The sequence below is a fragment of the Chrysemys picta genome, chromosome 8 (genome assembly GCF_011386835.1).
Source record: "Chrysemys picta bellii isolate R12L10 chromosome 8, ASM1138683v2, whole genome shotgun sequence".
In the NCBI taxonomy this organism is placed as follows: Eukaryota; Metazoa; Chordata; order Testudines; family Emydidae; genus Chrysemys; species Chrysemys picta.
The window spans coordinates 105,889,453-105,902,286 of NC_088798.1; positions in this window are offsets into that span (position 1 = coordinate 105,889,453).

The window sequence follows — 12,834 nt, forward strand, 5'->3', positions numbered from 1 at the left end:
CAGAGGAAGAAGAAATCAACGAGCTGACGTGACATGGGTGCCAGCTAAAAATCTATGGCTGTAAGGGAGGCCTTAGGCAAGGATTTCAAATGTGTAACAATCAGAATTCTCCTGCCCTTTACCTGAAGGACTACTTTGATAAATGAGACCTTCAGCATGCTAGCTATATAGTTTTAATTTCTTCTTTCTCTTGGAGGCAGTGAGGAAGGGAAGGAGACATGTAAAAGAGTGTAGCCTGTAATTTGCACTGTGGACAGATGGAGAGAAAGCAGGCAGGGTCTAGTTAACTGACAAGCAAGTCTCTAGGTCTAAGCACCCATGTTTTCATTTAGTTTTTATCTCCCCAACATAGGAATGATCATCTGAAGGTGAATCCCTGGGAAGTGGTGCTGTACAACCTGCTTTTTCATCTATAAGGGATGGTGTTATAATACCTACAAGGAACTGGGGCTGGGCTAGCTCTGTGGATCTTAAGGGAGCTCCCAAAATACAGAGTTGGTGGCAAATTCATTATTCATTTTTATAAACAGCGGCATATTCAGATGGATCCCTTCCAAATGACTGCGGTTCCATGCTTTGCTTTAGACGGTGTATGGTTTACAGTAATTGTGCTAAGGACATGAATATCTATTTTTCTAAGAAGGGCTGATTTCAAGGCAAGTGGGTAATACATGATCCTTTCATACACAGAAATTCCTCACCCTTAGTGTTTGCAGTATGGCTTGTGGTAAGGGCAGGAGACTGGGATGCAGGGTGACATGGGTTTAATTCTTGGCGCTGCGACAAGACAATGTGACCATGAGCGAGTCACTTCTTCTGTCTATACCTCTGGTCCCCTTCTGTATAATGGAGATAATCGTCCTTTCCTATCTCCCTAACCCCTGATGGATTGATGTTCTTGCTTTTACTAGGCAGACTGGGAGCTGGGTAACTGACATTTTCTATTGAAGATTTTAAATGCTGCAGTAATTGTGTGGTTAGATCCCAGGAGCCTAAGAGTACCACTTACTTTGAAGTAAATAAGTAAGCATAGTGAATTATGCTTTCAGCAACTAGCAATCTATCAGTTCCAGGACAGATCTGTAGTAAGAACACTTAGATGTCTACAGTCTGCAAAGAAATTGTAGCACCTACCTATACTTGAAAATCTCTCATTTGCTCTTCTTTATGATTAGAAGTCTGCACATCTGATACTGTGTTTGCAGGGTCCGTGTCTGGCCGTCAGCTGTCATCGTCTGGGCTAGGAGTCAGTGCCTTGTACTTAAGAGTAGCACGACTGGTTTGTAACCTTTCCAGCACATCTAGTCACACTGAGTTTGGGTTCCATTCTTTCACTTTGTGCCTGCTCACATGACAGGATAAAACCCCCCAAAGTCAAGTGCTTTCTCCACCACATAGCGCTGGTGTCTGTTTATGATGTGCAGAAGGCTTAACTGAAGTCTCGTACAAAACTCCTGATGAACAGCTATTGGAGAGGATCTATGACTATCAGACTCCCCTGTAAACACACACAGTGACAGGGGCTGGACTGCCTCATCTTTCCCACCTGTCCCTGTGACTGAGCTCTGCAGGGCCAAGACAAGCTCCAAGGTGGACCCGAGTAGAGTGGAAAAACATTGAGGCAGTTCCCCACACCCCCCATGGGGCAGGGGTTCCCTACAACAGTCCTCCCAGGCTCCTCCCAGGCAGAACTGACATCCCAGTAACACTAGAACTGGACACAGCCATCCTGGCGTTGGATTTGGGCCATGGCACGGGGAATTGTCACTGGCTTTGGCTGGGGGTGGGCAGTGGGAGAAGCTGGGTGGGTGATTTCATTAGGGCAGGGTATTTAGGTGAGAGGGGATGTTTCTTTGACTCTTTGCCTTTAAACGCTGAATGTTCTAGTCTTTTTTTCATATGTGTGTCCGGCAATAGGACACCGTTTATAAATGAAAATAAATAAATGTGTCCGTCCGGGTGGAATGTTCACATGCATTCAGCGCTGGACAACGCTGAGCACATGTGAAAATCCAACCCAGAAAATGTTTAGACAGATTCATATCATATATCAATCATTGCACCATCTACTGTGGGCCAGATGCCCAGCAACTATAAATCAGCACCGCTCCACCAATTTAAAAGGCACTTTATCTGTCTCTGCTACGAGAGAGAGAGAGAGTCTGGTCTGATCCAGTAAGACAATTCCTATGTTCCTATGAGAGAGAAAATAGTAATTAAGTGGACAGAGGAAAAGGATATAAACATCTGTATTGATTGTGGCAAACAGTGACAGAAATGCATTGAACATTCAAGAGGGTTTTTCTCTTTTGCTTGCCAGTTTTCCCTCTCCTCCCCCCACCCTCCACCCCCAGCTCCCAACTGATGATAACAAGGATTCAATTACAGCGGAGAGCACCACGTGAACTGAAAATTGATATTTCTTTTTTCTTGCCTTGGTTACGCCAAAGCTTTGATTCCTTTGACTATTAGAAGGGCCAATGTGCAGCCCATGTGTTTATTTATCATGTCCGTTTGCAAAGCAGCATGGGAAACTCTAAGCCAGATGGTAATGATGGTATCTGTGCAAGGCTGTTTGAATTGCAGCAATCGCTGCTGCTGCTTCCTCCCTCTCCCTTCTCCCCCAAATCAGCCTCCTTTTATCTTTCTCATTTCACGTTTGTTTTCTGCTCTGCTTGGTTCTGATGCTCTGAATTAGAAACAAAGGTTGATTCATATATCAATATTAAACAACATAACCATCTCTATCATTATTTGACTTCACCCAAAGCATGCCCAATGTTTCGGGAACTTTGTGGGACCGGAAACTTTCCTGTTTATCTGAGCATTTGACAGGGGGATTGATAACAAGGATTTCTGATTAGGTGACACACTCTGGACCTGGCATTTTCACAATACATATTTAATCCTCTTACCACAGCTTTTCAGCAAATTTTTTATACTTTGTTTTTCCATTCAACCAGAAAATGACAGGGCAATGCAATCTGTAGCAATAATCTAAAGCAGGGGTAGGCAACCTATGGCACGTGTGCCGAAGGCGGCACGTGAGCTGATTTTCAGTGGCACTCACACTGCCCGGGTCCTGGCCACCAGTCCGGGGGGCTCTGCATTTTAATTTAAACTATTGTTGTATGTAAAGTAAATAAGGTTTTTAAAATGTTTAGGAAGCATCATTTAAAATTAGTTTCAGAGTAGCAGCCGTGTTAGTCTGTATCCGCAAAAAGAAGAACAGGAGTACTTGTGGCACCTTAGAGACTAACAAATTTATTAGAGCATAAGCTTTCGTGGGCTACAGTGGGCTGTAGCCCACGAAAGCTTATGCTCTAATAAATTTGTTAGTCTCTAAGGTGCCACAAGTACTCCTGTTCTTTTTTAAAATTAGTTATATGTTATAGACTTATAGAAAGTTATCTTCTAAAAATGTTAAAAGGTAGGACTGGCACGCGAAACCTTAAAACAAAGTGAATAAATGAAGACTCGGCACACCACTTCTGAAAGGTTGCCAACCCCTGGTCTAAAGGGTATTATGTACCCTTATGTATTGCACCATCAGGTGCCAATGGACCCACTGTAACTCTAACATTAGCAATAATTTCTGACTCCTTCAGTGAGCCTCTGAAGGTTTTAATAATACAGAGTAGATGTGCCAACTATCCTATGTTTACACCCGGTAGAATCTGCTCCGAGATGCCCCTGACTGACCATGTCAAACCCATAAGGGGGAAACAAATTGACAATTGGTTTAATGGCAAAAGGGGCAAATCATGCTATTGGATGTGCACTGTGGATTCCTCCAGAGGTGCACAATACCCACAATGCTAGCTTCTGCACCCAAACCATATCATGGCACTGTGGTACCATCCAGATGACCCAGTGGACATGCCAATCTGCTTTCACCTGGCCTATACGTCAATCTCTCCTCCTTTATTAAAAAAGCACTACATCATTCTGTAGTAATAGTCGAAAGCACGACAGCTTACCAGTGGCGATACTACAGCCTCCATCCCAAACCCTGGTGGTCTGAGTTATTCTGGGTGCATTCAAAGATAAATCCGGTCTGATGCCATCAAGAGAGGGCAGATATTGGAGAGAAAGTGAGAAGAAGTTAAAGTTGACCTCAGTAGGAGTAATATGCTCCATGCCTTGGGACGGGGGGACTGAGAGGCAGATTTACGGAGATATTTAGCCCTGGTGTGTAGAACTCCCATCTGCCCAATTAGCAGTGGTTCCACCATTGCCCTTTGGAACAGCACACCACAGCAAAGTTAGTCAGGCAAAGAACCATGACCTCTCCACATGTGTGGATACTGTACCACCTTCCTACAAGAGCCAGCTCCAGCAAACACTGTGCCCTGGCGAAGCCATTGATTTAGGGGCCCAGGGTTCAGTGTTTACATCCCCACTATCTCCTTTCCCACGGCAGAGCCCCCACATTCCAGCCATCCACCAGCTCAAAAAGGAGAGCCGTCCAGAAATGGATGGCGAGGGCCGGTCTGGAGGTTAAGAGAAAAACGGATGGAGGAGAACTGCATAATTCAAGACGTGTGATCTTGAGATCTCATTGCTGCTGCCTTTGGCCTCCCTTCTCTCTATCCCCTTCTCTCAACTGCTGTCCTTTCTAGGGCCTGACCCTGCAAACCGTTATTCCCATAACTAGAGTCACTACCATGCAGAGCCCCACTGAGGTCAATGGGAGTATGCCTGTGATCTCCGTGAGGCATAGAACCTTGTCCTTCATTTGTCCGTAAAGCACCAAGCACATTCATGGCACTTTATGAATAATCAAATAATAGATAATAGGTTCTCCGATACTGAAGATGGTGGCTCAGGAGGGCTTAAGACAAAAGTCTGTGTGGCGGGCACATCCCAAATACCCAGAGAACAATTCCATTTTATATAGGTTCTTGTACTGCGCTATAGTGTCAGGGTGTCTTCCAGTAGTGAATTAACCAATGTGACTAACATCTGCCACATGTTGTTTGTTCTCTCATCCACTCCCTAGAGGGAGGAATGTGAGCAGAGGAGTGTCTTGTTGTGGTAATGGTTGTGTGTGTTTTTGTTTGAATATACATGTTGGTATGTAGTATATTAGAGAAGGCAAGGTGAAAGAAACACACCTTGCTCTTGCAGCAGAAGGCAGAGAGGCTTCCAAAGATGCCTGCAAGATCAGGCCCCTTGCCTTTGGTCCAAAATAGAGTTGTTTGACATTCAATTTTATTGGCGAGACATTTGTGAGAGTCTGGGCAAGCGAGGGGGGAGATCTGTGGAATGGTTTAGCTTGTGTCTAAACTTTACGGCTCCTGGAGTATTGTGAACTGAGAGGAATTGAGGGTGTCTCAGGGCCAGAGCCTGGCACAAGCCTTCTTTTTCGCTACTAGAATATCAGTCAAATTAAAGCATAGTAAATGAATGCATGGGCCATGCTCTGGGGCTATACATTTTACAAAAAGACCAATGTAATGTATATAAACTAGCCGTGACGCCCTTCCAATGGAGGAATGACAGCTATGTGGGGGGGTTGAAAACTCAAAGTTTGGTTCTTTTTTTTTTTTTTTTTACAGGATGATATTGTGTATCCCCGACCACTTCTTTCCAATGGCAGCTCAAAGCCAAATTGCCACAAGAAAGTCCGTTCTACTTTCCAGGCCGTGGGGGGGTGGGATAGTTTGGATGAAGTGTGACCAGGGACTGAAACTCCATGTCATCTGCACCTGTGCAAAGGGGATGTATAACTCTACCATTCTGAGCTGGTAGAATGGGATTCCCACGCTGCCCTGGTGGTACATGCACAGGTTGTGCCCTTTGCTGAGCCCAGACAAATCTCAGACCCTCATTTCCTGAAGGCCCCTATTCATTTTGAACTTTCTGGCAGCTTCCATGGTAGTGAAGGCCCTTCACTCCCTAACATTGATAGTCAGCTGGCCCTTGGCACCCAAGTTCCATGTCTGTTTACCAGCTGCTGCTTCCAGCTTCAGACTGGCACAGCAGCTCCGGTGCCAGTTTGACTGACATGTTCATCTTCTAGTCTATTTATTTACTTAATTATCCCATGGAAAGCAAGACAGTGTTTCTTATAAATATGGTAATAAATGGAGCATAATGATGACAGAAGCATTTTTATGCCGCTCATGCAGCAAGCCAGCGTCTTCCGGTATTCAGTTCATCAGCCTAGTGCCCCATACAATGTGTACGGAGTAATATCCTGCAGTCTCAAGTCATTAGCACCTTGATGGGGCTGCAGTCATGCCAGTGACGCTGCTAGGCCCCATTTCAAAACCAGCTGCCCTGATCTCTGGTGCTCAGCAGGAGACGAAGAGTAACTTAGGTATCAATCTGCATTGTAATTTAACGGTTCCCCAGTTCTATAGCTCCATATTTTAGTGAGTTAATACCAGAAAAACTCATTCTTCGTAAGAGATTGGCTTCAGGGGCACCAGTGAGATCTGCATCTGGGTAGCAAGCTGTTCATCCTAAGCTGGAGGTGCTGGAGGGTGTTCAGGAAAGTGGTAGGGTGTGGACTTCCTTTCATGGGTTTGGATTGTTCCTGGAATAGCAGAGCTCTTCATTTTGCTATTTTCTTTTCCTACCGTGTTCGTTTGACAACGATGGGTTAACGAAGAGACCCTTCGATCCATGACTAAAGAATCGTGGGTCAGGGGTCGGAGGCCCCATCTCATTCCCATTGTAGTGAAAGATTCCCATTAACTAACTTCAGTGGGAGCAGGATCGGCCTTCAATGGGGAGGAAATTATGTTGACCGTATGATAGTAGCCAATAATTTGATGCCTTAGAAGAGAATGAAAATCCCCCAAATGCACCTAGATCACTATCCAATATGCTGTTAAAAATTGTTTCCTAATGTCTATGGTGGATAGAAAAGGAATAAATAATAAAACAGAAAATATCATAATGGGAGTATATATATCCATAGTGCACCCACACCTTCCGGGCAAGCAATAGGCACAAGCAAAAGAAAGGGTCCTGTGTTTCAAAGCCCCACAGTCCAGTGCAAGCCCTGAAAATCTTCCCTCTGGTTTCATTGCTGGAGGGGGAACCTCTGTGATGCCAAATGCCCCCTCTGCTCCCCTGGCAATAGGGTTCTGTAGGTGGCATTTGGGAGGCCCAGGGTGAGAGGCACATTTTAAAGGGTCTCAGAATATAGTTATCCATTACATTCCAGCCTCTCTCCGGATTTAGAAAATTTGGCCTAACGGCCTAATGTTAAAAAGTGGGGGGTGGAGGGAAGGGGAGTGGAACTGTGGACAAGAGGAATAAAGAAATTGTGTGAGAATCCTTGGCCAGATACTGAAGTCCTTGTTCTGCTTCCCCTTCAGTGGGAGTTTTCCTGCGTATAGACAGAGTAAGAAATGAATCAGGGAGTTGAAAATTTGGCTCCACTGTCACTAAACGTTGAAAACAATCCATCTGCTGACTGCAGCTCACAGATTTACCTTGGAAAAGATTGTGGGAGTCTAAGGAGTTTGAAGGACATGCCCTATATCTGTGGGTGCATTTGCATTTCTGCATTGCCTGCATGTGTGTGTGTGCAGGGTTCCGTACCCGAATGTGCCAATGTGTTGGAGTGCACATGTAAAAGTGTGTGTGCATTTGCACAGGATGTGAGCTTCGATCAGTGCACTGACGTTGCTGCTGAGTGTGCCGACACCAGTGACTGTGCATATGTTTGTACTGTACGGGTGGAGAGGTAGCTGGAATTATCAGTACATGCACTTTTCTGTAAGATGGTGCTATGTACATCGAGGGCTTTCCCGCACACCACATGCAGTTCTGCATGGTCTAGTAACTTCACACACTGGGCGACCTCTCTGAGCCAAACCAGTGTGCAAGAACAGGGGTTAGCCATCTGGTTCAGAGTCATTGCAACAGTGAAATATCCGCTGGTTGTCACCTTGTCTTTTATTGTCTTTTTCCTCCATCCAAATTTTTCTCATTTTGAATGTCATAAATATCTCTCCTTAGCACTAGAGTTCTGAGCTCCCAGACTGTCCTTCTCATAGGGTTGCATAATCCAGAATCACAAAAGTGAGGGGAGCAGCTAGGTAAAGAGAAAAAAGCCATTCCTCGAATGAAACTACTCCATGAGCATTTGTTTATGACAAGGCGCTACAGAAAGCCGCGTGAGATTCTTTTTAAATTTAAATTAATCATTGTAATTACATTGCGCCTTTTATCAAAAATCTCCAATGGAGTCTGTCCAACCAGAAAATAAAAGGACTTTCAAAAACATTTCATAGAAATCATAGAATTAGCCTCTTAAAAGATAAATGAGTGCGTGATATAACACATCAAAAACCATCCAGGCATAAAAAAAAAATCTGCTAAGAGATTTCTTCTTCTTTCCTTTATCATAACTTGAGACATTTGCATGTAAACAAGACCTTCTGGCTTTGTTAACAAAGTATCTGTGTGCTCCTGCTGCTTAGTTCGCTGCCTGGAATAATTGGGTCAAATACTGGAGACTGGCCATTCTGTGCCTGAGAGGGAAAGGGAATGGATGGCAGAAAAAACAGGCCGAGGATGACAGAAGTGTGACAGAAAACCCATGAGCGATTCTTTTTGGGATGACAATCCATGGCACATCCCACCTTTTATGATATGATTAGGCTTGGACGGAGTAGAGTTTTATTGGTACATGTCAATTTCACTGTACACATACTAACTGATGAAAAATATTTCCATCGCTAATAATCGAAATAGGCAAAGTAAGAAAAATACTGCTTGAGAACTTATTAAAGTTTAATTTAAGGATATTTACTTTGTCTACTTTGTTAAAATACAAATTTTCAACATCACATGTCAGTTATAAAGCTTTATCTTTTCAAAGTTCAGCATCTACTCTCATTAATTATTGTCTGACACACACACACCCTCAATCTCCTGCAATGTGAAAACTGTAAATGGATAAAAATCAGAAAAAATAATTAAGAGTTAAACCTTGATATTATCCATCAAAATTATAATCAAATAAAAAATGAACTCTGCCAAGCCTAGTTACAATCAATAGTAACTCTAGTAAAGTGGTCATCAAGCAGTTAACTGGTTTACTCAGCGTATTATGCTAGTTTCTATTTAGTTGGTGGTTGTTTTCCTCCACTCTGTTACATTATTGAATTAAAGCGGCATATTCCCAGCCTGCAGTCCTGTAAGCAGAGTCTGATTCTTGTGTGCTGACGAGTCCCTTTACAAAAAAGGAACAAAGATCTTTGCCAAGCATCATGAAACCAAATCAAGATCTTGACTGTGATGAGAGGAACAGTTCTGAAGAGTTAGGAGCAAACAGCATGGTTTGGATTAAGGATGGAAGTGTTCTTTATAATTATATCCAACAAGTGTCTTTACTGAACAGGTTAAGTTCTCTTGAAACTTCTCAATAGCATGTGAAAGTTTGCCATTATTTAGAAGCTCAGTTCTTTTATTAATGCATTCCCCAACACCCCATTAAGATGCTCCCCTCTCTAATAGATTCATTCCCCTGAGACCCTGTGACTCATTGTATGATAAACTTGGACCATTTGCAGTTCCACCTCTGTTTTATGGGCCTTCGTAGTTTTAAAATAAAATGTTTTTTCCCTATGATGCCATTCACGGCATTTTTTTTTTGAGTTGTCATGGCCAAGGCAGAATCTTGAAATAAATAAGGGTTGTACTGAACATTTTTTCTCAGTGATGCCTCGAGGCAGGGATAAGCACATCTTATTTGTTTGTACAAATCTAAATAATTATTTAAATAGATAAAATCCTCTTTTTCTGGCATGTGACATTTCTTCGTGGATCTAGCTCTGTCTACCTTTATCTTTATCTATCATGCCCATCACTGTACTAAGCATTTCAGCAGTTTCCCAAGACTGGAATCTGGCCCTTAGCCAAAAACTGTTGAATACCACTGCTCTGAGATGTTCATTTAAATTGTCTTCATTATAACTAGAGTTGCTTCCTAGCTGCCGTGTAATGATTAGGCCTGGCAGAATTTGATTTTTTTTTTAAATGTAATTTCAGTGGCTAATATCAATATTTATTTTAAGCATTTTTTATTTGTATCAATTTAAATGTTCACACTTGTAGGAAATTCTGGTGGTCAGACGGGAAGGGTTCAGACAATTATTTAATGACCATGGAGCTTGAGATTCAAAAAGTTAAAGCTTTATAATTGCTAAAACACATATGTCAAAATGTACAAAGTAAATATCTTTCAAACAAGCCGTAATAAGTGCCCAAGCAGCATTGTTTTTACTTTGTCTATCTCTAAATTTCGATCAATATTGATGGAACTATTTTTTCGTTGGCTTGTGTATACAGCATAATCAACGTTTATCAACATTTACTGACAAAAATCGAACCCTTCCAAGCCTAGTGACAATGAACTCTGGATAAAATATGGCTATCTGCATGGAAAAGGAAAAACAATACAATATGAAAATAATTGGCCAAATTTCTACATTCTGGTTGGTGTCATGCAGCTTATATATCTAGTCTGTAAAGGACTTCACGAGCTTTGTGGACAAATACAACATTATTAATAAATGCAAATGCAAATTATTCTGGTATATTCTTACGGCTACTACTAATACTATTGCTGTTACCACAACATGTGCTAGGGCATTTTGAAAGCATGCAGCATTCCTCCTATAGCATTCTAGGCAATTGGTTACCCCTCAGTGCCTCTCTCCAGATTATAAACACGGTATTTTCTATTAAGATTTGGGTGGGAAGCAGAAAACCATAAAACCTTTCAGGATGTTAGTTTAGCTTCTGAGCAGCAGTGCTTAAACTGTGCAGGAAAAAGAGATGGCAATCTGATTAAGGTGCCACCCAAACGCTGCAGATGTAAATTTGTTATATGCGACTCAAACAGCGACAAACAGGGTAGACTCTCCCCTTGTCCGTCTGCCTCTCACCACCAAACAGTTGTGTGATCTCTGTAAATGAACCTTCACTCTGGCCAGGGTAATCGGATGTTTCCTCCATCTTGGATGGCTTGGGGTGGGGGAGATAAATCAGAGACTCGGGTTTCTAGAGAGAACTCTTCTTGCTTGTGCTGAGGCAGGAGCTGCCCTTTTAGGCCCCAATCCTGAAATTCAATCCCCCTGTTTCTACATAGAGTCCTACTGAGGTCAGTGGAATGCTGCATGGGTGAAGAAGCCAATGCTACCATTTTCTGATGCAAAATGAGGATACTGGGGCTTAAGCTACAAAGCACACTGGCCTCCATTCAGCAAAGCACTTAACAGCAGGTGCTTAACTGTTAAAGCAGCGGAGTACTCCCATTGAAATCAGCAGGACTAGTCCCGTGGTTACAGTTAGACAGCTGTGTAGGTGCTTTGCTGGACTGGGACCAGAGTGCTTAGCATATAACAGGATCGTGCTTTTAGTGATCAATTCATGTTCTGTTCAGTTCTATTCTGCTGTCCTTCCCTGCCCAGGAGGAAGATCCCGGGACTCTTCTCACAAAGAGTGATTCTGATCTGTTGTGCCCTGAACAAGATTCCTTTTCTCATTAGCACGGGGTCCTATGCCCAAACCCAAGTGTGAGATCTTGCTGAATTGTTAGTCGCTGCCATGTTTGCCTATGGAGTGATTGGACTGCCAGGGTTTGAACCAATTGCTTTGTATAGCACCGTGGCATGCTTGGAGTGTGCGAATGGATTTGTGGAAAACTAAAGTTGCACTCTGTTCTTTTAGGGGGAAATGTGTCCATTCGAGTAGGGCCTGCAGAGGTCCCTCCTGCAGCAGAAGTATGGAGCTACCGCTACTCAAGGGGCTCTGCCTGTGGAAGGCTCAGGGTATGGTCCCTGGGCCCAAGGGACAGGAATCGGTGACTATAAACCACCACTGAGGCGCTGTATAGAACCAGCCAGCTGAGGTAGCAGCCACAGAGGGTCTGTGGAGCTGCCATCTGTCCTACCTGCATTCTGTTCCGATGCCTCACCTGCGCCTTGGTTCTCCACCCCAAGAGCATTAACATGCGTGTCTTGAAGAATTGGGAGAGGGCTTTCACCTTCACTGGATGGGTGTGAGCTGTCTTTATAGCATGACAATATTTCTAGGAGGTTATATCACAGGCTAATTCTTTACCAAATTCCAACACAAGGCCTATTACAGAAGCTGGAGATAGAGAAAGCCTATTAGATCAACCAGGCCATCTTTCCATACCAGTGCACCACCGCTCCCTACAGTGCATTTCCTAGTGCTATGTCCCAAACGATGGCGCTTCCACCAGCTCCACAATCCAAGGTTATGTCTACACTCAAAACCCTGTAGCGGCGTACCGGCAGGTGCACCGCTGTAGCACATCAGCGTAGACATGTACTACAGCGCTGGGAGGGTTTCTCCCATCACTGCAGGTACTCCACCTCCCCAAGAGGCGGTAGCTAGGTCGACGGAAGAATTCTTCCTTGCCTTCTCTACATCGGGGGTTAGGATGGCTTCACTACATTGGTCAGGGGTGTGGATTTTTCACACCCTTGCAAGATGTAGACCAGCCCTAATACAGCTCCCTCTCTGGAAGCTTGGACATTCAATGTACATGTTCCCCATCTTAATCTCATCCATCTCTTCAGAAGAGAAGGTCAAACTAATTTGACTTGTGACCTTAACCTGGAAGGGAACCCAGCTGTCTTCTGGTAATTTATTTAACTCTTGTTCCACACCGGATAAGCAGTATTGCAATAAAAAAGACAGTGTGGTTTTGGAGCTGGGACTCAGGATACCTGGGCTCCATTTCTGGCTCTGGCACTGATCTGCTGGACTAGCTACTTCCCCTCTTGGTTCCTGTTTCCCCTCCGACTCTTTGTCCATCTGATCTGTTAACTCCTC